This window comes from Callospermophilus lateralis, assembly GCF_048772815.1.
Source record: "Callospermophilus lateralis isolate mCalLat2 chromosome 17 unlocalized genomic scaffold, mCalLat2.hap1 SUPER_17_unloc_2, whole genome shotgun sequence".
Classification (NCBI taxonomy): Eukaryota; Metazoa; Chordata; class Mammalia; order Rodentia; family Sciuridae; genus Callospermophilus; species Callospermophilus lateralis.
The window spans coordinates 1174368-1201050 of NW_027510160.1; the positions used below are offsets into that span (position 1 = coordinate 1174368).

At 33.5% G+C, this 26683-nt stretch overlaps 1 pseudogene; it reads left to right on the plus strand.

Moving 5' to 3' along the window:
* Positions 1–17889: 17889 nt before the first annotated feature.
* On the plus strand, positions 17890–18704 carry LOC143390390 (complement component 1 Q subcomponent-binding protein, mitochondrial pseudogene; annotated as a pseudogene).
* Positions 18705–26683: the final 7979 nt, after the last annotated feature.

The following is a 26683-nucleotide window of genomic DNA, read 5'->3' on the forward strand; positions in this document are numbered from 1 at the left end:
TACTGGGTATTCGTAATGGGTAATGACTTCCTTGGTGGAATTTGCTATTTGTTTTCTTGTTCAATCTAATGGAGCAGTTATTGTCAAAATTGGATTTTGTGGTTTAGTCTTTCATTATCACTGGTTGCAGCCATAATTCAATGAGACCTAATAATTCAAAGAATACACTTTCATCTTTTTCATTTTCCAGTCTGTATAAATGACTAGTTTTAGGAGATATGGTTCTTGTACATTATTCACTGGTCTAGCAGGTGTCAAACTAATAAAATGCATTTTTTCACTTTTTAGCATTACCAATACTATTTTGACTAGAAAACTAATTTACTGGAATTTCTTTTTGTTGTCTGAGCTAAGTGTTTCCCTTGCTCAGTTCAGTTCATCAGACACTTACTGAGCAAGACACACACCCTACGTTCATCAATCATAAAGTTGTTGTATATCTGTTATGCTGGGCACCCTGGCAGGCACACACAGGCTCTATCATGCAAACATCAAATGAAATCATTTAAGAATACTGTTTGTAATTATAATATTTTATTTATTTCTTATGATTCATATCTTAGTTTTGCAAAGTAAAGATTTCTTTTTAAATTTTCATCAGAAAAGTGAGCGTAGGCATGGAGGAAGGAATAATGTGCTCTGCTGCCTTGATTTCACCAAAATTGCTTTCTATTGGGTTTTTATGTGATAGGCACTGAGTTAGGTATCATAAAAACTAAAGGAAGACCCAATCTTACCTCTCAGGAGTTTATAGTGTAGGGAAGCATAGAAAGAGTTATAATTCAAAGAGAAAGGTACTATAATATTTAGGATACAAAACCCAGCCCTGAGTCTGTTAAGGAATGTGTAGGGAGGTTTCATGGAAGGAGGTATGCTTGAACACATAAGCATGACTAGAAGTTTGCCTGATTGACAAGAAGAACAGGGAATTCCAAGTTGAAGCCTATGAAAAACCAATGAGGCATGAGAGAGCATGGCATTTTGGGGGCCTGTACTAACAAATTGCTGACTGATAGATGAAAGGGAATTCTGTGAGTGGCATTGAGAAGATATTCCTGGCATAGGTATAAATTGATCATTCTTCAATTATTCTCATAGACAACCTATAGTCTCTATGAGATATTTTCTGGCCCTTCCTTCTTTGAGGCATTTATTTCCCATGATTAATGTGTGAAGAATTTTGTTTTTGTGGGGAAGGGCATGTTTAGGAGCCATCTTTGTAGTTTTCCCCTGAAATAAATAGTGTAATACAGTGGTGACTAATAAACACTGAATTGGGCATCAGGGGACCTGTACTCCTATTTTCCAGCTCTCTCAGGAGATGTCACCTGAGCCAAATCATTTAACAACTTTGTTTATTCATTATTTAAATGGGAATATTAACACCTGCATTGTCTACCTCAGGATCAGGTTAAAATGAAAATGGGACACTTAAAAATAAAGACATGCAGTAAAATCTTTATTTGAAATTCTGTTGGTTGAGTTTAAACTGAAAAACTTAGAACAAGTAAAATATTTTGAAGAGTATTTTGATGGAAATTAAGTTGAAAATAATTGTCAAATGGAAATATTATGCTTCCTCGTTAACCTCATATATCTGCCTTTATGTCTTTGGGCTTTTTTAGCTTACCTTCATGTTTTTAACCTAGCATGGTAAAAATTTAAACTTCCCTGTGTTCAACTATTAAATAGTTATATATATAACTATATAATATATATACATATATATATATAAATATATATATGATTTATTTTGATACATTTATGAGTTCTTATGTTTCATAGTAAACTTTGGTAACTAATAGCTCTTAAGTAGTTTGAATTACTCTCAATCATATGTGGTGGTAGATAGTTGTATGACTTGAATTTTGTTCCATTTGGATATACAAGAGTGTTCTGATTCATTCAGTTAGCATGGAGAGTTTATACAACCCTGGACTTCTGTTTGCTTTGCCAGTTTTCCTAGTCCAGTGATAGTATTTCTTAGACAATATGTGCTAAATGTTAGAAATTATGCAGTCCCTGCAATGGAGGAATGTAAAAACAAGTGTAGTCCAATTGCCATGGAAGACATCACAGAAAAGAACAGAAATTGAGCTGTACCTGGAAGGAGGTTGGGTTGAGTATAGAAAAGAGAGGAAAGATTTCATGCAGAGCAGACCCCTGAAGAAAAGTGAGAAAGAACAAAAAAAGCTTGTATAGTAGAGAATGGCAAATTGTAGTTGTGAATATTATGAACAGCAAACTGCTAGAATATATGGTGACTTCTAAGTGCTGGACTTAGTTGCTTAATTCTTTGATCCACTTATTGAACAAATGGTTTCTCATAGCTAGAGGATAAAATCCAAACTTCTTCACTTTCATGTGTGGCCTTCTGCTGTATGGTTTCTGCATAATCTTAAACTGTACTCCTCTCAACACTTTGTACCCTCTTTCCAGTCATATTGAACTCTTTCCAGTTATATTGAAGACATTGCTGATTCTTCCAACATGTTGTACTCACTCAAATCTGTGTGGGTCTACCTAGACTATTTCTTCTAGAATCTGTCTGATGAATTCCTCATTCTTCAACCTCAGTTGCAGCAGGATTTTCATTGTTCTGCTGTGGCTGTAGAATTCTGAGTCTGTACTACTAAAGCTTCTTCATCTTACTTTGTGTTGTTGAAACACATGTCTGTTTCCTTCACTCAGGTAGGAGCTTCCTGTGACTTGTTCATTTTTATAGCCATATCTCCAACTAAAGTATCAATAGCTAATCCAATTAATATTTTTAAAATAAAATATTCATTGAACATAATTTACATCATGTTTAGTTTCATTTTAAAAGAGTGATGTAGAAGCAATGTGATTGATAGACTAAGATGGGAGACCAGTTACATATGTGTTTTTTGAAGTAGCTCATTTGTTTAAAAATACCAAGGAGGATTAGTTTCCTGGAAAATTGATTAAGAGAAATAAGAGGATTAGTGGCTGGCTTCTATAGGCAAGAGACAGGAAAGAGAAAAGATATTAAAGATTCAATATGACAAACAGAAGGACAGTGACCCCTGCAAAAAATAATATTACTTTCAGGTAAACATGTTGTTTCCAAAGTCAGATCTCATGTTAGTAATTTGCCTCACCCTATCTCTTCTCAAAAGATAAACACTTTGTTTCCTGTTCAGTTTATTAGAATTGAGCTGAAAATTCACATGATTCCAATTTTTATATCTGACCTGGAGTTTACATGTGAAATATAAATAGTTCAAGTACACTGAGTACAATTTTCTGTCAAGGGAAAGTGAGCAGTGCATAGGCTTTTTTTTTTTTTTAATTAATTTTTATTGTAGGTTGTTCAAAACATTACATAGTTCTTGATATATCATATTTCACACTTTGATTCAAGCCTGTTTCTACTTTTGGGAGCTGCAACTGCATTGTTATACCAGCCAGATGCACTGGGGTGTGCTACTATGTAGCAGAGCCTAGCTGTGCATCACAGCTCTTAACTTCTGTAAAACTCCAGAGAATTTGATGAGAGAGGGATCCATAAGACATGACAAATGATAAGAGTTTCAAACTTTAAGAGAAAAATAGGCTTATTGGTAAGAGACCTTTCTTTTTCTTTTTTTACTGCTGCTACTTATTCATTGAAATAGCAAGACAGTTATTTTGACACGTGGCTGTGAAGCAGTAAACAAAAATCAATTTTACAAGTATTGTAGAATTCAGGGAACATATTAGTAACCATGTAAAAATCATAGGGAACTTGGATAAAGCTTGATTTTTAACAAAATCTCAAAAGAAATTTTATTTTGCTTCAGACTGTGGTATAGATTTTTAAATAGCTAAAATGTAATCCAAGTTAATATATATTTGAAAATTTAAAATAAAGAAGAGTGACTTGTGTATAAATACATAATTTCACTCAGTTACCAGAAGGTGGCACACCAGACTCTTCTTACATACACACAAAAAAGAAATAATATTAATAGGGATATAAAATAAGCTGTACTTAAAGATATTTTAAGGGCTGGGATTGTGGCTCAGTGGTAGAGTGCTTGCCTACCACTCGTGAGGCCCTGGGTTTGATCCTCAGTACCAAATAAAAATAAATAAATAGGGGCTGAGGATGTGGCTCAAGCAGTAGTGCACTCACCTGGCATGTGTGTGGCCTGGGTTCAATCCTCAGCACCACATACAAACAAAGATGTTGTGTCTGCCGAAAACTAAAAAAAATAAAAATAAAAATATATTAAAAACTCTCTCTCTCTTTAAAAAATAAATGAATGAATAAAATAAATGTATCATGTCCATCTACAACTAAAAATGTGGGAAAAAAAGAGTGCAGATTCTTTTTAAAAAAGATATTTTTATGTACTTTTAAATAAGGAAGCACTATAATTGATATCTGCTTAGCAAGACTTGTGCTAAAACATGACAAATATGAATTTAACTCATTATAACTTTTAATCATTCAGCAATAATATTTATATTATAGCATTTTCAAAGTAGACTTTGGAACAGTATTGTCAGCAAGGAAATGATATTTTGAATTTATCATTCTAAGAAAGAAAGAAAATATTCACCATTTACCTTTATTCATTGAAAGTCATTAGATTTAAGACAATCTTTTAGGTAAGGTCTTTGTCAAAGTCTTTCTAAAGATACTATTAGACTATGACTTTGATGTAGTTATGACTTTAATAACATAATAAAGCTTGTGAGATGACCCAGAAAAAAATTGAGACAGGTTATTTAAAAGAAAATGTTAGATGAGAATGTTTACTTTCTAGAAGCTAATAACAATGTAAATAGAATAAATGTAAATAAATTATATATTGTGTTAAAGCTTCTCAAACATCTGCCAACATGCTGTAATTTATTATGAGAGTTGACTGTCTGCAGTACATACAGAAGTGCTTCTGTAGTAGTCTCTATTTTTAAAACTACTTTCCTGAGGCAGTACCAGAAGTGTGTCTGTACAAGGTTGCTTTTTTGTGTGTTTTCCTAAAGGAGCTAGATAAATGGCAGAACATCCCCAACAACAAATCTTCTGGTTAGGAAACAGTGCACCTATTTATATGTTTTTATAAATTACAAGCAGTATTTTTTATTTATTATAATTACAAATTTTTATTAATTACAAGCGATTTACTACATTGGTATCAAATGAGCCCAGAAGAACATTAGGCATCTGTTCTCTGAAAGCTTGTAATGCGTGTCATTTGCTTTCAGGTTTTTATGGCAAAGTGGTATATCAGTGAAGAATTGACCTTTAGGCTTAAAAAGTTAGAAAATGAAAAATCACTCCAAGGACCAAATATATGTTTCCTGGAGAAGTGTTTCCTTGTGTCCAAATTTGACTAGTTTAGTCTTGGAGATCTGTTGTAAATAAATGTTGTACCTAATGTTGATTTTTATTCCAGAGTTTCTAAAACATTAAGAGAGCTTCCAAAAACATATAGAATCATATGACTTTCTAGTTAAGTTTTTTAAAAGTTGATTTACATAATTTTAAATTGTTCTGTTTGGTCTTAATTGTTCAGGGTTTGTAAATATGACTGATTACAGCTAAAATGCTTTCAGTGTATGCTTTGAAAATTTTGAAGTAAATACAATGAAGCCACAATTAACAGATGATTTGTTTTTTTTTTTTTTTGGCACTCCACTTTCAGGAGGCGGAGGTAATTGTCTTTAAAACAAGCCAATTTCAAGACCATATTTAAAAAAATCAACTTCAGGGTATGTCTAAGGGACTGCATTTTTCTCTAACTTTTTTCCAGTGAGAATTAGAATTTATTTTTATAAAAGACCCTAAGAACACAGAAGACATTTGGTTATCAAGTAAAGTTTGATAATGTCTAGAATTTTTTGTTTCTAAAAATATTAAAAATACTACACATCATTGAATTGTGCTTTATATTTTCCTGTGTGCTTTTGCAAGTGTAAGCCCATTTGTTTTTCATAACATCGGTATGAGTTGAAAAAGTAAAGTTGCATTTTTCCTAATTTACAAATGAGGAATGATAACACGGAGATCATGAAGGTAACAGTGACAGAACTGCAGCCAGACGCAAGGTGCCTTTTTCTGTTTTTTTTTGCATCCTTCCTCTGGAAAAGTTTTTAGCTTTTAAGTTTGTAATACACAATCAATATGATATAAACTACTTAAAAACATTCCTGTCCCTCATAATCTCCCACTTTTCATCTGTTTGTCTACTTCTCTCTCTGTCTGCCAACTCTATGCTATGGCTTTCAGACTCTCTCAGACCTGGAAAAATTTGGAGTGTGGAGGGCAAGGTAATGTCTGTGGACAGTTCAATTTGAAAACTGGTAGTGAGCAGCCAGTGCTGCTGTGCTAAGGAAGGCTAGAGATTTAGAGAGAATATTACTCTATTTGGGGCATTTTGAGCAGGGATTAGCAAAAAGAAGTGTTGACCTTAAAAAAGTGCTACTGTAAGTTTATTAGACCTAAGGTAAGCAGTTGGAGTACTTGTTTCAAATGCAGAGCACAAACACATATCTCCAGACTTCTACATTTTATTTACCCTGGTTGATTGTTAGCATATTAATGTTTGAGAGCATCTACTTTAAAACTTTTCTCTCTCTGTTTCAATTGTACAAGAGTCAAAAGAAGAGACCCTTTTTCTCAGTAAAATTCTTAATATATTTAAGTTCCTTCTTACAGAAAATAGAGCTGTTCACATTTATGGATATAATATATATATATATATATATATATATATATATATATATATATATATGGCTGTTATACACATTTATGACTATATATGTGTGTGTGTGTGTGTCTGTGTGTGTGTGTGTGTCTGTGTATGTGTATCACTATTTGGTTATCTCAAAATGAATATAAAATAAATTTAAAAGTCCTTACAACATATATGTAGTCTTGCTACAATCAAAATGGTTATTATAAATATATCATAGTTGCTAATAGAATCTCTGCCAGTAAAATCTGATTAATTTGGATATTGCTAATTTGTAAATGGGGTAATTTTACCTGGCTGAAGTTTATTTTTAAATGATGTATAAGGAATGGTGTTGTTAAGCAAATTAAAATAGTGCATAACTCATGAACCATATTTCTACTCAAAGGACTGTTTTTAAAGGCTTTTGGCATATTATTTGATTATGAGAGAGAATTACAAATGATCTAGAAATTTATTAAAGCAAAAATAAGAACTAGATATAAATAAAGGTCCACAAGCTTTGGGGTTTTTGAGATTTTAAGAATGCTGAGGATGGTGTGGAAGGAAGTAGTCTTATTTTCTTTTTACTTTGAATAAATATTAAAAATATTGGAATGCAACAACACTAGTATTATACTCTGTGTCTATGAAAAATCTAGACTGAAAATTGATGTAGAAAGTTAATTAATGTGATTGGTTTCTTTGTAGTTTAATGAGATTAGGAAAATGTTGGTTTTTCTCAATAGGTTGATTGTTCACAAAAGAATAATAACTTGAGAATCTTTACAATAAAGTGGTCTTCACCTTCATGAGAGGGTAAAATGTCTTCTTTGAAATTTGGAGAACTCTTCTTTTTTTAGTTTCTTTTTTTTGTTGGTTGTTCAAAATATTACAAAACTCTTGACATATCATATTTCATATATTAGATTCAAGTGGATTATGAACTCCCATTTTTACCCCAAATACAAATAACTCTTCTTTAACCTTATTTTCTGCTCAAAAATTTTGAGGAATCTCTTTAGACAGATTGACTGCTGGATACACTTCACTCCATGAATTTTTATAGAGTTTGGGGGTCTTTGTTCTCAGAAGTTGAAGTCACATTTCTGATTTACAACATTAAAACTTTATAATGTAAAATACATTGACTATGGTGTATCAGTAGCATGATTTTTTTAACCTTTTAAATATATTTTGCCCATGAGGGAATTGATAAATACTCCTTTCTCTGATTATTTTAAAGATATTTATGACACATTTTTGTGTTTGAATCTTTAAAAGGAGTTGGAAATATAATTTTGTGGGTTTTTTTGTGGGACATTTGCATATGATAGATTCAATAAAAAAGGTATATGAGGCAGTGGTAGCTAACATCAATTTAATATTTGTAAAGTTTGTATATTATTGGTCAGTTCTTCAAAATAAATATTCTCTCTCCATATTTTTGTGTGTATGTATTTGTTGCATATTCATAATGATTGTATTTCATAGGAAAAAAATAGTTTGTCTTTTTGCCTCCATATTGATCTGTATTTTAAAAGGATGGTACTTATGATATCTTAGGTGATTGTGTGCTGAATTTCTGGTATACTAAAATATGTATTTTGGAGTTTTTTGAAAGTATCTTCTTACTATAAATATATCCATCTGAGGTTTTTAAATACAAATAAAAAAGTCCTCTTAATGTACTAAATTTTAATATTTTGAAAAAACAGGAATAATTTAAACATAACTGAAAGCCAAGAATTTCAGTTGTAAGCACAGTTTATTGTTTGAATATAGGCATGAAAAGTAAATATGAGCTCTTTGTCACTACAGTGATTTTGTTAGAAGGTAGTGACTTTTGTTCCAGTAGTGATCTGCCTTTACTAAGCTTCCACTGATGGAGAAGAATAATTTAATTTTCACATAGACGTAGAAGGGTGTTATGATGGTATGTTTTAGTGGTTAAAATTAGAAGTAAAATTCTTCACCTATAAATAAAGATTTCAGGAAAATACCATTTTAACCAATTGTTACTTTTTAGAACTGTTTAGAAGTTTTATGAATTTGTTTTGGGGCTTTAAACAGAAACTTAAAAATATCCACCACTTTTAGAGCATTCACAATGCTATTTTCTAGAAGTATTTTAAAACAATATAGATGAACCTTTTACTTGCTATTGTTTTCATGAAATATCTCAAGCTGCCTTTGACAGCAACTTCAACTTTTGAACCTCTGTGACAAATGCCAGTCTCCTTTGATGACTGCTATTAAGAGCACACTATTCTTTACTTTTCCACTTCAGAAGGCAGAAAGATATTCGTTTTACCAGGGCATGTTGTAAATGTATGAGATTTTGCTCATCCTAGCTTGTAAATAAAAATAGGGGAAGGAGAGCAACTTGAATCAGAAGCAGATAAAAGAGTGTGCAGATTTCGGCAGCAGTTTATATTTGTTCTTACATTTTGCTTTCTTCTAACTAGAAAACAGAGGGACTGGCATTTTTTAAACAAGATTTTTCCATAATGGTTTTATTGTATTGTGTCACCATAGCTTGCACTGGAGGAAAGCAGGCTACTGAATTTATTCATTGGTCTCTATTAGCTGTGGTCTAAGGATGTGCTGAGGTTAATATCCCATTTGTAATGTCACAGCTCAAAAGAAGAATGTTCAGAGGATGACAAGTATATTTTGGGTAGGTATATTGTTTCTTTTTTATATCGACCCATCTTTTATTTTCTGCTAATATTGGTCAGAAATCAAGTTAATAGATGCAAAATATACTATAAGTGCTTCAGTATCCCTGTTTAGGTAGAACAATAGCATTGCAAGCTTTAAAAAAGAATAGCCTTCAATATTTTTATTAACTAAAGCTGCATTGTGTAGTATGCACAGTGCAGTCATACACACATACATTGCCACACATCTGGACACACTTGTGCTCGCTCACTGACAGGTGCACATGCCAGGGTGGCTTGAGATTGTGTCCATCAAAAATATAGGAAAAGAAAAGGAAAAAAATTAATAAAATAAACCACAACAACAATAACAACAAAAACCCCACAGCAGCCCTCCCTCCCAACTTCCTGCTCAGGTTCCTGGATGCGGCTGCCAGTTGATTCTCTCCTCCCTGATTTGAGGGCAAGCGCACCACTTCGGGAATCCCTGGGTCTCTGACTGGGTCTGGCTGCATTTGTTCTTCTGCTACGTGTGGGAAGTCCGGGGGTCTGGAGCAGCAAAGGAGGTTTTCAGCTGAAGCAAGAGCCGTGTTGGCTGTCTCTGTATCCATCAGTCATCTGGGTTGGGCCAGCCATCTCTGCTGGGGGACTGCTGCACCATCAGTGAACCATATTCCAGGGTATGGGCCTGGTGGGACTACACTATGCATGACAGGGACCCCTGGACCTGCGCGGTTTACTTTAAATTCCTATCATCATGAGTTGATTAGGAAAGCGCGCGCGCGCGCACACACACACACACACACACACACACACACTTCAACCTATAGGTTGCCATCAGGGGAGGCAGTGGAAGACTGGGAACCAAAGATGTGGAAAAGCAAAAAAGAAAATGAAATGCCTCGCTTGACTTCAGAAGCCCTGGGAGCCAGCCTCACCTGAGTGTGTCACAGTGTCCAAGATGAACCCACTGTGTGTGCCTTCCGGGGGTGGAGGGAGGGGGTCAGAAGCACAGCCAGCCCCTGAGGTCCACTTTTCTGCTGGTGTCGGGTAAACAAAAGGCAAAGAAAGAAAGGAAGAAAGCCCACGGAAAGGTCCCTCATTATGATCCTTGTCCACCATGAAGCAGCACCCCTCTCCCCAGCTGCCATGAGGCTCTGCAACCAAGGACTGAGATCTTGCTTCAGTAGCAGCATGGCCATCACTTGCTTGCAGAGGGCAGTGTAGTGTGTCCTTTTAGACTTCATGTCACTGTGTGAGGTTCGCATATCCACTGGCCCATCGCTCACCAGTCTATCACCTCTGCCTATTGTGGTGGCCTCTGCTGCCCTCAGCAATCCTTGAGATGGACCTGCTCCTGGCTCAGGTGTCACTCTTGTATCTCCATCAGAGTTTAAGTCTGAAGCTGAGGATCATCTCTCCAGTTAACATTTTCTTACTCTCCACATCATCCTCTCTAGGGTCCGGTTCAAGGGCTCATTTCTGATTTAGTGTTCGGCATGCTTCCTCAGTCATTCTTAATGGGGCCGCGAATCCTCTGGGCAATGCACGAGTTTGCGGAGCTGCGGGGCCAGGCGGAGGGGCCAGCGGCGCCAGGCCACGAGTATTCTCTATGCCAGTGGGGCTGCCTGGGGCCCGCGGCGTTGCTCCACAGGTCTGCCCACTTGCCTGCGCTACCCGCCCATGCCGCTGGCCAGATCAGCAGTTTATTTTTTGAATAGTGGATATTATTTGATTGCTGAGACAGACTTATAAGCCTGATCCAAAAGAATCCTTTAATATTATAGTAAGAAAATAATTCTTTAATATTATAGTAAGAAAAAATCTGTGACTTTTAAAAAATTTAGTGTTTATATGCTAAATATGAACTGATACCCTTATGGGCTGGGAACAAAATTTGCAATTAATTGTTATTATTGTTTATATGAATTATACAACATGATATTTGTTGGTAGATAATGTTATTATATCAGTTAATCTTTTGGAAAGTAATTATTTATTTGATGCTGATCTCTTAGCAAGTATCCTGACTGCTGTTTTTTTTTTCTTGTTTCCTAATGCAATTCCTGGCATGCAACAGCTACTGAATGAATGTTGAATGTATGAGTGAATTTAGAGAGGCTAGATTTTAAGTCTGTAGCAGTGTTTATATCTATTCATTTAATAGTGTTGAGTTTCTTCATCATATATATCTACATATCTATATCTATATATCTATATCATATATATATATATATATATATATATATATATATATCTATCACAATCTTACTGAAGAGTAATAATTTAGGGTATCTCTCCTATTAAAGAATGGATACAAAATTTAGATTCTATTCATTGTTGATGATAAATATTCAGATGCAAGCACAGACTGGAAGTAGTTTCATTAGAAATAGTTTGGCAGTCACAAAAATACTTAGTTATGGTGCAACAAATTGTAATTTTATAAAGAAAATAATGTTATAATCTGCTGGAAGGTTGCAATTACTCTTAAAATTAGGAGTTATTTGAGTTATTTTCACATCTTTTTTTCAAAACAGAAAACTATTTGAGACAAATTTATATCTTGAAGCTAGTAAGCTTGCACTTAAAGGATAGTGTGTTTGATGTGAGGAATTTGATAAAAAGAATGGCTGACTAGGAGAAAAAGAAACCTGCCTAGGGTTTAGAAGAAATATATTTAAAATTAGTACTCAAAAAATCATCCACATTTACTTATGTTTGAAGTTTTTATACTTAAAGTGCTTCAATGCAGTTAAATTATAAGATTAGCAGATATTAGATTTACATGAAATGAATTTTCTAATAAAAATGTTTAAATAAAATGGGTTTTCCACATTACTTGGTTAGCAATAGACAAAAAGTTATAGCTGTGAATATGTGTAAGCAATGTACTTTAAAGGAAAAATTATGTTGAAATATTAATTTATATTTTTGTTTATTCTCTAATTATATATATAATTTCTTTTGAATCATTTGTTGGAATGTGGAATCAGTCAAAGAGAGCTTGTTGAAGAAACTTTAAATATAAGAGTGTAGGATTTGATTGTTTTTTAGAGAGTAATGAGTCATTGCATAGTTTTGAGCAAGGGAATGATTTACAATCAATCATTTTATAGTCAAAGCTATAAATATAATCATAATATGTAAAGCTATGCCATAATGTTTATGAAATTTGTAATCATAACCAAATCCAAGTAACTTTTAGTAGAGACTAGAAGTATGGTAGAGGCAGTGAAAAGGAGGTGAAGGGTAAAAACATTCTAGAGAGATGTAGTACTTAAAAGTTGAAGCCATCTGCAGTGGTTTACTCCTGTAATTCCAGTGGCTTTGGAGGCTGAGGTAGGAGGGTTGCAGGTTCAAAGCCAGCCTCAGCAACTTATTGAGGCCCTAAGCACCTCAGTGAGACTCTGTCTCTAAACAAAATACAAAAAAAAAAAAAAAAAATGGCCTGGGGATGTGGCTCAGTGGTTAAGTGCCCCCGAGTTCAATCTGCAATTAAAAAAAAAGTTGATTAGACATGAGAGATGGAGAAGAAGCAGTGGTCAAAGATGACAAGTATTTTGATGATAACAATTTTCTTTTAGAATCCAAAATATTTGGGCTGGAGTTGCAGCTCAGTGGTGAAATACTTGCTTCACAGCATGAGAGACTGGGTTTGATGCTCAGCAACACATAAAAATAAATAAATAAATAAAGTATTATGTCCATTTACAACTAAAATTATTTTTAGAAAATCCAAAATATTCTATGTATGTCTCTCTTGAATGTATGACATCAGATACATTTGAGATTCCTAAAATTTCTTTTAACTAACCAAGCTTCCAGAATGGCCATTAAGAAATATGTAGTGAAATGCATTCCCCTGAACAGTATCTTGAGTCTATAAAAAGACTGGATTTTGAAGATTTAAAAATGATTATAACTTCAAGAAATAGCTCATGGAGATGAGTGCAGTAGACTTTGGAATAACATCTTCCAATTAGCTGGGCAGACTTTCAACACCTCAACTCCCTGCTATTCTTGCTTACTGGCTGACTCTTGACTTCCTTTGTCTGCTTCTTATCTCCAATCTGAGAGTCAGAAATTATAATTTAGGTGTGCACCAATTGTTTATAAAGGTCTATATTGAAGGAAGAAATAAATGCTTCTATCTCAGACAAATTAAGTTTATGCTTAATTATTTCACAATTAATAGGATGCTTTTTCAAAACACATACTCATACAACCCAAAATTCTCCAATTATCTTTTATTTAAAATTTCCACTTAAATCAAGAATTTGAATGTTTGATACATATGGTAATATCTCATCAAATGATATGGTCTGTATAAATGATGTCATTTCTACCTAATAAACCAGAGCCCATGGTATTTCTTAAAAAAAAATCTTACTCTCAAAGAAATAAACTCCCCAGTGATTTATAATTTGCATCTCTCTTCCACCCCATACACCAGTCTGGCTTCCAGGGAAACATTAACAATTTTATTAAGAAATTTTAATTGTTTTAATGCATGACACAAAAATAATTTGCCCAACTGACTCCTTACTTAGAATTAATGCACTATGGACAAAGACTTATGAGTTTTTAAAGAACAGTTTTCATTATTCACATTAACACAATTTACTGTGGCTAGAATATGAAATTACTTGTGATCTAGAAGTTAGCACTGTAGTAATCTTCATTAAAATAGTTTCTAAGGAGTGTAGTAAAATGGTCTGGAAGGCATTTTAGGAGAAAAATCCAATACCATTTCTAGGATTAAAAACTGCATTTATAAAATTGAAGTATGATCATTGTTTGTGGATAGATGAGTGGACTATAAGTGATAGTATGGATTTTTGTATTTCCTAACAAAAAGCTTAAGGCCAGCAATATATGTTTCTTTCTGGAGAGAATAGTACAGAAGGATAATTTCACATTTATAACAGAGTTTTTAAGAAAAAAAATACCCTTTAATATAATGTAATGTAATGTAATGTACCTTTAATTGTAAGACAGATATAAAAAAGGAGAAAAATGACAACTTGGAATCTTTGCTTCCATAAGCCCCATATGTGAGATGAACTTGACAGAACTATCCTAAGTGGAATTCCCAAACTTATGAGGTTGAGAGCCTGTCTTCCATTTTTTTATATTATTCATCCTTGTTTTAAACAATACTGGCAGTTGTATTAAAAGCATATGATTGATTTGATACTGAAATTTTTATATTCATTGATATAATTAGAGATGCTGCTAAGTTTGAAGGCTGTGATTTCTGATATTTATTGTGAGCTTTGAATACATAAATTCAGTGGGACTCTTAGAGCTGCAAATTATGTTTATTAAAACATGGAATGCAATGGTTATTATGTTGTAAGACTTACTTTTTTGTTTATGTGGATGTATGTTTACTTTAAGAGAGAAATAAACATTCCCTTAAGACCTGGTCATGAATTATTGACTTTGTGAAGTTGAATATAACTGGGAAATTCAGAAAAGGACAGGATTTTCTTTATCTTTTTAAAAGTACTTTATTAATGCTTTTCCTTTTCCCAAATGGATTTGTCCCAGTGATTTCTAATTGGTTTTGGGTCTATGAAATCTGCCTTTATAATAAACATTAAAATTGGATAACTTGGATGTTTGAATATTTAAATAACTGAAATTTTAGGCAGGTGAAACCAAATTTGTTTATAATATGACTTTCAATTTAGACACACCATGGCACAATAGTGACATTTCAGAATTGGTAAGCTACAGATAATGGGAGTAAAATGGCACAATGATTAACATATCATCTGGAAGCAGAACTCCTTTAGAAAAAGTTGGCTTGGGTGTTGGAGGGATTTAAATGCCTGTTCCAGTTTCTTCATTCTGGGATTGAAGAAGGCAAGCTATTGCTGTAGGTATAGTCACACTTCTCAATGGGCAGGCATGCTGTTAGCAGTAGGGTGGAGGATTGTGGTAGAGGGTTTATGTGCAGCCAGAGGATTGTAACCATTTCCTCTGTGCATTGTGAGAGGGTCTGTTGACAACAATGGAAGCACATGCTTTCTCTCAACCTACATCATATCACCATCTTCCCACATAGAGGCATCTCTAATTTCAATGAATATCGGAAAACTTCAGTATCAAATCAGCCATATGTTTTAAATACAACAGATACAACACTCAATATTTTTAAAACAAAACACTGTCGCTTGTACACTTCCTTATTTTATGTGGCTTCTTAAGGACAAGAAAAGCTTTGAGATTTGTTTTTTTTTGTTTGTTTTTTTGATTGCATAGTCAATATAGAATAAATATTCAGCAATTCATTTTTTCTTATTTGCTTATTTCTACTTAAGGAAATAGAGTGAATTCTTACATATCTTTTTTAAAAATTTTAATGTTTTATTTCTATTTCCCTACCTACCATCCATCTATCCACTTATTCATCCATCCACTTACCAATCTGTCCATTTGCTTGTCTACATATCTTATTTCCACCAGAATAGTCCAAGAAACATTAATAGTGAAAAAATAATAGATAAATCAGTCTTTCTAAATAGAAGAATTATTTGGGGGCTGGGACTGTGACTCAGTGGTAGAGCGCTCATCTAGCATGTGTGAGGCTCTGGGTTCAATCCTCAGCATCACATAAAAACAAATAAACAAAATAAAGGTATTGTGTCCAACTACTTTAAAAAAAAGAATTAATTGGTCAACATTGTGAGACTCTATATAGTTTTAGTAGAATCTGGATTTTATAAGATGAAGGGAAACTAAACTCTTGAAATATGGTAAGTAGAGGGAACAAACATTAATTTGAAAGTTTTTCAAGGGCAGGATTGAGATATTCAGTGCATATAACTTTCATCCTATTATAATTATCTAAGGAATGTCATTTATCATTCCATTCATCTAGCCCAATTCTTTCATCTGTATCATAGTGCTATTTATGTGATTGTGATGGTTGGCATTGGAATGTGGTATCTGTTCTTTTAAATGCTGATACCAATAATGTAAAATTCTCCCTATATTTAATCTGAGTTCTATTTTAGGACATTCAATCTCCTCACTCAATTTGCATCAATAGAAATTTTTAGCATTGGCATTGTTTTTATGGAAATGGAGTACTAAAAGTGGATAACTTCAATGATTTTTTTTATTTTTAAAATATATATTTAATTTTTATTGTTTGAGGCAGGGTCTTGCTGTGTTGCTTAGCTGATCTTGAATTCCTGGATTCAAGCAATCCTGCCTCAGCCTCCCAAGTAGCTGGGATTACGGGCATGTTCTGTGCGCAGCCTAAAATATATGTTCATTTTTAAATAAGATATGGTAATTGTACATATATATGTGATACGGTGTGTGTGTGTGTGTGTGTGTGTGTGTGTGTGTAATGATTATATTTGGGTAATTGACATATCTACCACCTCAGACACTTATCATTTCTTTGTGTTAGGAACATTCAAAATCTTCTATTAGCTACTTCAAAACACTCAGTTTATTCTGTCAACCATAGTTACCCTATTTAATTGTACTGAATAACTATTAACAATCCTCTACTCTATCCCCCTCCCTGACACACAAAGCAGGTGTGTTTATACTGAATTAATTAAACTAAAAAAATCACTTGCCTCTAACAGAATCTCTCAGACATCCTCCTTGTATTTATAAATTAAGTGTTGAAACAGGAATTGCTTTTTATAGTTTCTACTATCTGCTATTTTTAATTTTTATGTTTTGTGCATTGGGAACAATGTGGGTTCTGGGTTCAGAAGTGGGTTCAAAATCAGACTCATAGTGAGGCCTTAAACTCTCTAAGCTTCAGTTCCCTGTCTTTAGAATGGGGTTTTCATGAGGATTAAGTAGCATACTACAACGTGCCTGGCACAATGCCTGGTACATAGCAGGTGCTGGGTAAATGATCTTATTCTTATATTAAAATAAACATGAGCTATTAATTAGTGTGATTCAATTTTAAATTTGACAGACATAAGAAGTATGTGCAATAGCTACTCTGGAAAATCATCGTATAGCATAATCCTACCACCTTGATGTTTGGTGGACTCTGGTATAGCTACATCAGAAAAGAAAGCTTTGGGAAGATAGCAGCTATTTTATAAAATATCACCTATGATACAGGTTTCCATTAATGAAATCATTTCACACAGATAGATATCTAATTATATTTATGTCATTAAAAATACAAATAACCATCTAAAAGTTTGTCTCTCTGGAATCCTTTTAGGCAAACACCACATTAAGGAGATACGTTCTTTTTTTTTTTTTTTTTTTTTTTAAGAGAGAGTGAGAGAGGAGAGAGAGAGAGAGTTTTTTTAAATATTTATTTTTTAGCTTTTGGTGGATACAACATCTCCGTTTGTATGTGGTGCTGAGGATCAAACCTGGGCCAGAGGAGCGCGCTACCGCTTGAGCCACATCCCTAGCCCGAGATACGTTCTTTTACAGCATCTTAAGCAGCAAGTAATTTATGCCTTCTTGAAAGAGGTTCAGGCCTTGGCTCGGGTTGTCCTTTGCGCTCCCACACTTGCGCCACCAACTTCGGGATGCTTCCTCTGCTGCGCTGCCTTCCCAGAGCCCCCAGCACCGCCATAGCCTGCCTCTGCGCTGTCACGCCCGTCCCTTGCCTCTGTCAACTGCTGCAGTGGGCACCCGGGGCCAAGCATTGGGCCCTAAAGACTGCTCTGTGTGTGAGCCAGGTCGGAGCAGCAGCCAGGCCTCTTGCAGCCTTCTGGGCCCTGCGGCTCTGGCTGCCGCACGCGGGGCATGGAAGGAGATAAAGCTTTTGTCGAATTCCTGACGAATGAAATTAAGGAAGAAAAGAAAATCCAGAAGCATAAGTCCCTTCCCAAGATGTCTGGAGTGAACGGGACAGAAGTTAAATTAGTGCAGAAAGCTGCTGGGGAAAAGATTACTTTCAACATTAACAATAGCATCCAACCAACATTTGATGGTGAGGAAGAGGCCTCAGAAGGGCAGAAGGTTGAAGAACAGGAGCCTGAACTGATCCACTCCCAGTTGTGTGGTTGAAGTTATGAAGAGCGATAGCCAGAAAGCTCTTGTACTAGACTGTCAGTATCCAGAGGATGAGATTGGACAAGAAGAGGAAGCCGAGAATGACATTTTCTCTATTAAGGAAGTTAGCTTTCAAACCACTGGCGAGTCTGAACGGAAAGACTAATTACACTGAACACAGATTCCTTAGACTGGGCCTTGTATGACCACCTAATGGATTTCCTTGCAGACCGAGGGGTGGACAACACTTTTGCAGATGAGGTGGTGGAACTCAGCACATCCCTGGAGCACCAGGAGTACATTAATTTTTCTTGAAGACCTCAAAAGTTTTGTCAAGAGCCACTAGAGCAATCAGAGACAATTGAAGGCCTTAATACTATGGTGAGCTTTGACCAGTGAACAAAAACTACCCTGACACCAGACTGTGTGCTTTGAATTGGATGTAATCCTAACATCAGGGGGGTGGGGCGGAATAAGCACATTTAAATTATTGCTATCATGCTCTCATTTACTGTTCATTTGATAGTTTTCCTGTACAAACCTATTATTTCTAGATTTTTGTATAACATAATGATGGGCAATAAAATTCTTTTATCTCCAAAAAAAGAGGTTCATATGATATTTGTAATTTCTTCATATAAAGATACCTGATAACATTTTACACTTTAGTTGGAGGACAGATCTTTCAATGCTCAAAGATTTAAAGGTTTTTTTCCCCATTTTTTTCAACGAACATGACAAGTTTATTTTATAGATGTTAATTCATTTCAGGAGTTGGAAATTCTAACTCTGATTTTTATTTAAAATATTCTCCTAATTCTTCATAACAGAAGTTGAGACTGTGTGTGTGTTTGCAAAAATTCTTGTTGTCTAACATTCAAGTTTTGTTTGGGAGGGGTGATGAAGGACAGTAGAAAAGTCATTACCATCTTTAGAATTCAATGTTGTATGCATAATTTGAATATACCTGAAAAACAATGGAAATTATTTCTACCATTTCAAGTTTTTAATTAATTTCTCAAGAGTGGAAGGAAATACTTTGAAAGATTTAGCAGTCAAATTCAAATGACTGTGCAAACAGGTGGCAAAATTTCTTCTCCACCTGCCATGCAACTTTATCTCAAGAAATGTTTCATTCAGCAAATGCTGCTGCTAACAGATAATTATCGTTTTCAGAGCAGAAAAACAAATGGAGGGGGGATAATTATTTGAAGAAAACATTTTTCTTGATTTTTTTAATTGTATGAAAAATATGTATTTTATTTTCTTGGGAGATGGGTGGTGGAAAGCATGAATGAGTGCATTGATTAATCCACCTGTTTTGTAGTATTGTTAAACCATTACTGGCTTTTTTTGTTTTATTTCTCTTTTTGTATACCAGAGACTGGTAGTAACTTTCAGATGTGATAATTATATTAACCTGGGATCTTAAAACATTTGTATAATACTTTAAATACTAGCTCAAGAGACCATATTCTTAGTGAAATTATGTTATTAGAATACATTGTTAGACTTAACCTCTGTAAGGAAATGGTGGCAAGCAAAATGTTGCACTGAGAAACGAATTGGTAACTAAATACAAAAAAGGTAAAGATATTGTTCATGTACTTTTGCATTTTTACTTTTCTTTGATTCATTTATTTGGTGTGAGCTAGAAGCTAATGAGCCAATGCATTAGTTGGCATACACAGCCTCTACTAAGAACAGTTATGTTTCTCTGTATTTTTGAAACTAATAATTTCAAAAAGCACCAAAATTTAGTTTCCCATTCCTTCCCAGTGAAATTTGACCTTTCTGTACAATCTGCCTTTCTGTATAACAAGAATTGGGGTTTGCAATGATTGAACCAAAGAAAATGAAATGTACATTTTATATTTTACCGGGACAACTCCTCATTTTTTAAGTACCAAAGTACTGGATACAGTGGATTTGTGAAGATTTAGTTCTGGGCATTGGGAGATTATTTGGGCATTGAACTCAAATACAATTTAAGAGGTGATCTTCCATTTCCTATGTGACATGTTAATTTGCTACAGCAAATTTTAAGAACATAACATTATTTATAGAATCTCTAACAAACTAAACTTCTACATAACTATTCTTTGTAGAAAATATATTTGAACTGGATTAACAGAGCACTCTCGCTATAGCCCGTCTACCAGGACATGGATGTAGTATAAAATCCTTCAGTGTCATGACATTTGCTATAAAAATAAAAGATTTGTCCATTAGGTGATTTTTAAAATTTTCTTTTCAAATATCCATTTGGATGAACATTCCATGTAGACAGTAGGGACTTAATATATGTCTGCACTAGAAACTTGAAAGAATGTCTTCTACTCTGCTCTCATCATTTTATAGGTTTAGAGTCTTTGTTTTAATTTGCATATTCTGGAATACTGATGAAGTTTAACCTACCATTTTTGTTAACCATTAGTATTTCATGATTGTGAATTGGGTGCTCATATGATTTACATATATTTCTCTTAGGGTGATTGTTAAACTATGGAAATTCTGAGGCAGGATTACAATGTTGGCATCATTTTGTGAACATACAACATACTTAAAATGTTTTCCTTGTTTGTCTTAAAACAATGCAAAGAAATGCCATATTCTGTGTATGTTCAGTTTGACCATGTTTATAATTCTTTCCGAAAAATGATACGGAGATGCTTCATCTGTAACCTAATGCTCTTCAAAAAAGTAATTGTTTTCTGTGAGCAAGCACAGTTGACTGATCCATGCCCATTTTTGTGAAAGATTACTTTTGTGTTCTGGGGGTGTTTACATTGTTTTGAAAATAGTAAGTGTCCAATGGATAGGAGTGCCTTGGCAGACATATGCAGATTTAATATTGTAGGAAGAAAGAGATATTTAATTTTTAGAAAGAAAATTGATGATTATAGTCTTTCCCCTGAATTTGGGACAGGATTTACTGCATTCTAAACTTCATATTGATAGAAATAACAATTGTTTTAAGCAGAATTAATAAATCATAGTTTTTACATGAGCTTATATAAAATGAAAGCTTTTCTACATAATTGTCTTACAAACTTAAAAGCCATTATCTGCTTATCTGCTATAAACACTTGATCTTTAAATTGATGGATGTGAGGACAGCACAGAAAATCTATTTAGTAGCCATGGAAGAGTTAGTGGTAATTAATAACTTTATTGTGTTTTGTATTGCTAACATCACTACATGGAATCAAGCAGAGAGGACCAGGGAATTGTTTAAATATGAAATTGATTGAGAAACATTTCATGAAGCACTCAATATCTCTATATCAAGGCATCTCAACTTTAGCACTATTGACATTTTTTCCCAAGAATATCTTTGATGTACAGAACTGTCCTGTGAGTTATAAAATGTTGGTAGCATCCAAGAGATGACAGTAATTGTATGCCCCTCCCCAATTGCTATAATAAAAATGCCTGTAGATATAGCTGAATGCATGTGTCTGGAGGCCAGCAAAATGTCTTTCACTCCTCCCTCCTTCTTTGAGAACCACTGGCCTGTATGTTGTTTTTAATCATATGAATTGAAAGCAAATAAGATTTTCTTTTAAAAAGATTTTTTGTTGTTGTTTTGGTTCATGGAATTACTCAGATAATCATTCCTTAAGGGTAGTCTGATATAATTGTGGCCTGGGGTTGCAGAGAGGTGTCACCTCCTTGCAATGTTGAGGAACAATGCTCTTCACATCTAGTCAATAAACTTAATGAAAAGGAGATGGGAGGGAATATTGATTCTGCAAAGAACAATGACATGTCATGTACTGTTACTGACACAGAAATTATAGGGAGTGTTTTGAATGTTAAAAGATCAATATATACTGACACAAAGTCATAAAGAAGATTAATTTACTGAAGGCTTCTTAAGCTTTTGAAGTAATTAATTAGAAAGCCAGATACCTTATATTGCCAAGAAAGGGCTGCATTTCCACATTCTGCTTTTCAATTTTAAGAGAAAGAGACAAATGACAAGTAAACAAGTTGTTATCTGTAATTTATTCATAAAAGCTATTTCCAGGGTGTGTCATAAGGGCCATGTTGTTTCAGCTTTACCCTTATACCTTTCACATCTATAGTTTTATAAAAATGATAATTGATAGTCATTTAAGCACAGCATGATAAAGAAATGTCTTTGGAATGATCCACAGAAATGAGATTCTATATTCATTCAGAGGACATATATTATGCTTTTCATGCCAGGCTCTGTGTAGAAAATATAGATACTAATAAAGATACTAGGTGCTTAAATATTCTATTAAACTAATTCTCAATGAATAGAAATCTTCTGATTAGAGATACTACTCACCATCAATGTATTTTTTTGAGTTTTCCTACTGATTCTGAAATTTTAAATGCCTGTCTACAAGTTATTGAGAAGTATAGGTGAAGACATGTATTAATATTTCTGTTATGATTATGGTATCTGAAGTTTAAGATTTTTTTCTTTTCATGAGATATTCTAAGAATTTTCACATTTTAGATTCTTAAAGCTCTGGAAATTTAATTTTGTTGTGAGGTAGGTGCTTACATTTTCTTTTCTTCCATGTGACAGTTATTAATTTGGTCAAGTGCTTTCTGGTTGCATATAAAATCCTGTGGGATTTTAATTTGAATTGCATTAAATTTCCACAACAGTTAATGGATAATTAATTATAATATTGAGTCCCTCCATTGGTGAATTTAGGGCATGTTAACATTTAATCAGGTTTTCTTATATGTCCTTCAACAATGTTTGTAACCTTCACAACAACAAAAGTCCTGCTTGATGTTTTATGTTGTTGTTTTTTGGTTCCTGTTGTTACAATAGTATTTTCTAATTAGTTTCCACTGTGTACTAGGAAGTTATTAATTTTTGTATATTGGTCTTTTGTCCTACAAATTTTCTCTCCTTTCTTACTACTAAAGAAAACCTTTTTGTTTTTTGTCTTTTTTGTTCTTATTCTTGTGCCCTTATTCCTTATCTTGTCTTATTGCAAGGATCTCCAGTACAATGTTTGACCTAATAGTCACAATCATCTTACTCTTGCTTTGATAGTACTACATCCAAAATGTCACTATTTATGTGATATTTACCATATGATTTTTTGTAAATATATTTCATAAGGTTAAAATGATATCCTTCTATTTCTTGTTTACCAAGATTTTATTTTTTAAATTAAATTTAGTGTCTATTGTATCATATGCTTTTTCTAAGTATCTTCTGAAATGATAACACATTTCTATTTTCTCCTTCAGTCGTCTAATGTAGTTAATTATATTGATAATTAACTTCTGATAGTTAACCAATCTTTTATACCAGCACTAAATCTTTCCAGGTCATATATTTTTGTTTTGTTTCAAACATATGGTTAAAAATCACAGTGCATTTAACACAAGATGATGGGAGTTGATGTGTTTTAAAGAAATAAAATCATTTTCTCAGACTTAGAGCTTAATTTTTTGATTACTGTAATTAGACAAGATTATGAACTTACCCTATTTCATCTGTCATTTGAAATGTGAAGCAGTTTTTTAAGTTGGTATAATTTAATGAAAAAAATATATTATAATTTTGGTTTCTATTTTTCCTTTTTGAAAATACTTGGCTTTAATATTATTTGGTTAAGCTCTCTTAATATGAGAGATCATGTGTATATGAGATACCTATGGGATTTAGGTGATTTGTTGTCATTTCATCATGTATCTTATTTCCTAAAACAGCATTTATATAATCAGAGTCTCAAGCTCAGTACCCAAGTTAACTTTGCCCTCACATATAATGTTGGCTTACCTCTTTTATGAAAGCATATCAGTAACTTCTCTGTCTTCCCATGGTTTTTCAATCAAGTGGCACAGAACTTTGTGTTGACTACTTAAAAACAATTTTTCAGAAAGTTGTATTACTTTTAATGCAAATCCCTGTTATTAAATGTCAAACATTAAGTGCCGCAGTCTGGCTGGGCACAATTCAGGAGCCACTTGTCAAAAGAAACTAACTTTATTTTTAGAACCACACACGATAAACAAAACAGCTCCTCAGGAAAAAACCCTCAGAGCCCAACTGCCACCACCGGCTTCCCACAAGCCACACACCCCAACAACCTCTTCCTCCCACAATCCTCCTGCTCTTGAGGCCGATTGGCTGGGTCGCATGGGTGGAGCCAAAAAAGTCCCCCAATGAGCAGCTCCGTGGTCTGAAAGGGCAGGGAAACAGCCCAATGAGCATCACCGCAGAGGAGCCAATCAGCTAGATGTTGCTAGATGTTGCTGGGGCTGCTGTGAGCCAATCATCAGCTGGTAGTCTGAAAGGGCAGGGAAACAGCTCAATGAGCATCTCCACAGAGGAGCCAATCAGCTAGGTGTTGCTGGGGCCGCTGTGAGCCAATCATCAGCTGGCAGTCTGAAAGTTTGCTGGAGCCCCTTCGGCTGTGGCTCTCAACAATTAAGTCCATAAATTTATACAAAAGATGCTTTATTCATGCATTCTAGGGGGTTTCTACTTTTTTTCCATTAAAATGAATGAAACATAACTTGATTTACAAAAGGATTAAAACATGATTAAGTTTCAGGAGTGATGTCATGTGAAATGCCTAGATGGGAAATAATAGATAATTTATTTTTCCTTTTTCTAAATATCAGAAATGTTTTAAATTAAATTACTTTATGGCAATTATTATCAGTTTAATTCTCCTGACTATGATTAGAATGTATAGGTAAAAAAATGCCTGGAGCAACAGCTGATTTTAACTTTCATTCTTGCAGTTAGATTCCTGGGGATGGGTATGTTTAGTCATTAGTTAAGTAAGGACAACCACATTTTGTCCAGAAATGGAAATTATTAATATATTAAAGGAAATTAGGAAAAAAAATGTATGCAGTCTGCAAAAAATAAGATCATGGGATAAATTATCCATATTCTAATTTGGGGGGGTTGGTAATAAGTGAATTCTGAATTAATCTAAAATGTATTTTCTGTGGGTATCTCTTTTATTGAATATTTATTAATTTTAATTAATATTAAAATGTTAGCATTCAAAATTGAAACAATTTTAAGAAGTTTTATGAATGAATGAATTTTATTCTATACATTTTAATCTAGGAATAAGTAGATAATTTTGTGTACTTAATATAGAGATAAATGTGTAATTCAGACAGTAATTCCATGCTCAATAAATTAAGAATCTGTAGTTTGCATTTTTATATTTGTCCAATCTCATACTGTTTAAGATAGATCAGAATAAATTTGTCTTTAACATTTGAAAAGAGAAAGAAGCATATTACATGTCAGAAGTCTAGACCTGAACTGTCCAATGGAAGTTTCCATAGTGAATAAAATCTTCTATAACTGCATTGTCTAATATCATACCCAGCAACAATATAAGGATATTGAGCATTAGAAATGTAGCTAGTACTATTGAAAACTATATTTTGAATTTTATTTAATTTTAATTAATTTCATCTTGCATACATATATTCACATGTGGCCAGTGTCTACCATATTAGACAGTGCTGGTCTAGAATCAGGTTCTCCAACCTTGTCATCATAGCCATAATTCACTACTACAACATCAACATAACTCTTGTTTTTATAAAATATGCATACCAAATTTGAAGTTCAAATACCTATTATTAAAATTTATTTGGCTAATATTTCACATGTGGATTAATTTACATTTTAAATAGCATACTGCCATAAACTAGAAAAATTCTGAACAAAGCAAATGCTGAAGAATTTTATTGTGTGTAGGGAAAACTGATGAAGGCTAGTAGAATTGACCAGTATATTTCTACCAGTTTCCATGCCAACAGAATTTTGATTATTGGGATATTTGATGATAATTGACACAATGGATAAATATGAAATACACATCCTAAGACCATTTTTATTTTCTATTAATGTTAAAAAATCTCAAACTAAGATTACTTGTTAATAACTTTCTTTAAAATAAAAAGTTTTCTAAGACTCTGATATGGAACTAAGACGGCCATTAAAATAAATTTATATTTGAAATATTAGATATAAAATATTAGATCTGTTACTGAGGTCTATACTTTTAAAGAGAATTAAACTACCCCTTAAGATTATACAATGATGTCACAATAACATTTTAAAAGCCAGAAATAATCAGAAACCACATTTTTAAATGGTGAATGACTACTATTATAAAATATTTTGTTAACTACTTTATTTCTAAGTATTTAAATCATGAATTAAAAATTGCTAAAGAATTGTTGCATATACTCTGAGGGAATGAAATCTTAAAATAATTTTCCAGGCCTTAAACTCAAAAGCTATATTCCAAGTTTTAGTTTTTCAGAAAAAATGTTTCT